At 43.4% G+C, this 3,724-nt stretch overlaps 1 long non-coding RNA gene across 1 annotated transcript; it reads left to right on the plus strand.

The window, feature by feature from the left end:
- Positions 1 to 386: 386 nt before the first annotated feature.
- On the plus strand, positions 387 to 3,483 carry LOC126509507 (uncharacterized). The gene is made up of 3 exons (XR_007594176.1): positions 387 to 457; positions 1,280 to 1,386; positions 3,377 to 3,483. It is a non-coding gene; the product is annotated as an uncharacterized lncRNA (long non-coding RNA).
- The last annotated feature ends 241 nt before the right edge of the window (positions 3,484 to 3,724 follow it).

Here is a 3,724-nt window from a genome sequence, read left to right on the forward strand (position 1 = left end):
GCCACTGTCTAAGTCAGTATGGAGGTTCCTCAAAGAGATAAAAATAGAGCCTAGCCTTGGTATGTGATAGAATATATACACCAACTATATACACCAACATGCACACAATGGACGGGGAAGGGGACTATGAGAGGGGGAAGAGGTCTAGGGTAGTTTGGAATGCAATCGTCATTCAAACTGAAAAGAGAGCTATTTAGGGGGAGAAAGGGCAATGTAGAGGATGAATGAGAATAAAGAGATACTACACGTTTATAGCTGACAATACCGTGGTGAAATCTGCTTCTTTGTATACTATTAACAAATAAATTTTTAAATGTTTCTGACATAAGCATCTAGGGGACAGGTCCAAATCACAGCAATATCATTTTGTAAAGAGAAATTTAGGTGTTCCTGTGAGCTTCTACACCAGCTCTGCTGTATCACAACCTCTTCACAGAGATGGCCTGAGACCTCTGAGGTAAGTGACACAAATCTGAATCCTTTCTGGTTGTCAGGTGCTGCGGTCACAGCGGAAAAATGTCTGACAAATACGTAAAGCTTAAGTAAAAAAAAAAAAGTGTTCAGCACTTAAGAATTATCAAAAACTACTAGCTGTTTTGTTTGTTTTTTTTCTGATACTTTTCATGGCTTTCCAGACTCTGTCCTCAATGTTTCTGCTCGAATGTGTATGTCACCACCCAGGTTTTGCAAGTGTGCTCTTCTAGATTGCTCAGTCTTCCTCACACTGTACCAAGATATTTTTGCCTCTGTACTTGAACACATGCAAATATTTACACCTGACTCTTTACTTACCCAAGGCTAGAACAGTCATTCAGAAAAAAAACATTATGGGAAATTCTAGAACAAAGAAATAGTGAAATAATCCCCACACTCTTCCCACTCAGCTTCAACAATGATCACTATGCTCCTGGACCTCTTGACCTTTGCCCTGGGAAGGACCTTTGGGAAACAGACTCCAGCCTTTGTACCACATCATTCATGAGTGTTTCAGCACACAATTCTAAGTATAAGAAAATGCAGTTTAATATCAAAGATCTAATCAATGTTTAGGGGTCCTCTGTTGTTTTGCAAATGTCTTGCCACCTACCCAAAGCATAGTTCAAAGTCTACTTGTATTTGGTTGATGTGCCTCTTAAACTTGTCCCGACAATTTATTTCCTAAAGAAACTGGATCATTTGTCCTTAGACCTTTCTATGTCCAGGATTTTTTGTTTATTGTGTTCCTGCTAGTATGCTTTAACATGTTCTTTTGTGCTTTATATGCCCCTTAAACGAACAGGTCCATAGGCTCCATCAGAACCAGGTTAGAAAAACTTGGTGAGACTCCTTCATCGGTGCCGTTAAAAAACCTGCCTAAGCCCATGAAGCAGTTCTCCATGTGCAAAGGTATGACTCACACCTTCCACCAAGGGTACATGTTTCTCTTTTAGTTCTGCTTTACCGTTTGGTGTTTTTGTGAATCACATTTTGCCAGTAGCAGGGTCTTGTAGGCTTGAGTCCCCCTTTTCCCACCATGATGACTAATTTAGGCTGGATTGACGGATTGATGTCTGGATTAGCAAATTAATGGCTGGATTAATGAATTGATGGCTGGATTAGAAGATTGATGGCTGGATTAGCGGATTCCCACACAGTGGTTACAGTATTACTTGTGGCACAGCATCTGAGTGAGTAGTCTGAGAAAGGAAAAAGCACCCTCTCTTGAGGGGGTCGCGCATCACCAGATCTACCAAATGGAGCAAAAGTGCCAAAGGGCAAAGTTTCTTTTGGAACGATGACACTCCTCCTCCTGTCAGGAGGCCTTAGAACTCCAGGGTCTCTGGCATTTGAACCTTAAGGTTTGCATTAGTGGATCCCCTATTTTCTTACATCATTGGCTTGGGATTGGAAGTTCTGTTATAGGATTCCCCAGTTATTCATCTTTCCTTGGCATTTTTCAGCTTCTACAACTATGTCATCTAAGGTATCTAGTCTATCCCTTATTACCTCTCTCTACACATCCATCCTCTTGGGCTTGTCTCTCTGGAGAACTCAAACCACATCTTTCTATGTGGAAATCTACTTTATAACCATCTTTCTCCATCACCCCAAGTTTGCAGATCCAGAACCTGGGTTCCAATAACAAACCGCAATAAAGATGTACTGGTCATTTGGGCACGTCTATTCAGAGTGTGGCCTGGGCCAGGCACCCACTAAGTCTGTGGCACAAGGTATTCCCCTAACTTCCTGAAGATCTTACTGTGAAGCCCCCTCACTCTTCCCGCTGTCAAGATGAGAACTTGGATGTGGAGGAGATGACTCTCGTTCAAAGCAAAGATTAAGTTTATTTTTTCAAATTTAACTTCTTCATTGATTTTTTTTGGGGAGTTTCACATCATGCATCCCAATTTCACTCACATCCTGGTCCCCCCATATCCTCTCCTCATCTCTGCAGCATCCCCACAAAAGAAAACAAAGTAAGCAAGCAAACAAACAAAAACAAGAACAAACAAAACAAAAAAGCAAACCAAAACTAAAACAACAACAACAAAAACCCTCTTCTGGTCTTCTTTTCTGCCTCTCCAACACTTCTTCCTTCATCTTGGTGGCATAGGGAGCTTTTGTCCAATCAGCTTTACCAGCAATGTTCATTGCGATGAGGTGCTGGTCTGGTTCCAGGCCCCTGGTTTCTGGTCCCCCGTCATCACTGGAGTTCTCCTGAGGATGGAGTCTTTTTGCCAGTGTTTGTTCCCCAGTGTTGAAAACTTGTCCACAGAAAGTGACCTCACCTTGAAAAAGCCTTCCTTTCTTTCTTTGGTAGTCTCCCTTGATGGTCCCTCGGGTACCAGGTGCTAGACTACCTATGTGTTAATAGTGACTTGCTGTTAACGGGTGAAGAGATTAAGAATTCTGGTTTGAACTTAAAATGCCTTGAGAATTAATAGCAAGGTGTGTGTGTGTGTGTGTGTGTGTGTGTGTGTGTGTGTAGGAAAGGTATTTACGAACAGCAGTTAACAGAGAAAACCCATGCGTTCTGGAGTTTAATCCTGCAGGTGGAGACTTCTGAGAGTCACCATCTCTGTCCCCCACTGGTCTCATAATAAAACATGCAGCATACATGAACGGATTGAGGATAGTGCCCAGCACATAGTAGGTACACAGCAAATGTTAACGTGCAGTCACGGTGTGTGGCCTTCAGTATCTAGTGCTGAGTCTCGCCAGAAGCATCAAAAGCTTAAAACTGATTTCTGTCCCACACTGTGAAAAGGCCATTTCTTTTTTTTTTCTTGAACTATTTATTTTTTGTTTTCCCTTTTTCTCAGAGAGGAATTAGAAAGATGCTGCCGCCCACCCATCCCTCCCCACCACACACATTTTAATTAAGGTATCTTTCCAGAAGGAATGCTTTAATCCGAAGTGATCACTTTGATACCGAAAGAGACACATTTGGAGGCTACTTGGCGACGGGGAATTAAAGACAAAGAAGCTGAATAAATAGCAAGCAAAATGTTAATGTTTTGGCTTTGTGGTGTCTGCATCTGAGAGCACTCCGCGCGCGGATGCTTTGGCGGGCTCCCTCCTGCAAGCCTCCAGTGGCTCCTTTTGTGTGCGCGGGAGCCCTGGCTGCCGGTTGCCGCGCGGCCCCTAGAGGTCAGTCTGATCCAGGGATTGTCCGAACCGAGCTGGCCATGCCAGCAGCTGCTGAGGCCGGGAACACTGCTGCAGCCAGGAGCTGAGCCGCTCC

This window comes from Alexandromys fortis, unplaced genomic scaffold, assembly GCF_014885135.2.
Source record: "Alexandromys fortis isolate MF-2015 unplaced genomic scaffold, M_Fortis_MF-2015_v1.1 scaffold_93, whole genome shotgun sequence".
In the NCBI taxonomy this organism is placed as follows: domain Eukaryota; kingdom Metazoa; phylum Chordata; class Mammalia; order Rodentia; family Cricetidae; genus Alexandromys; species Alexandromys fortis.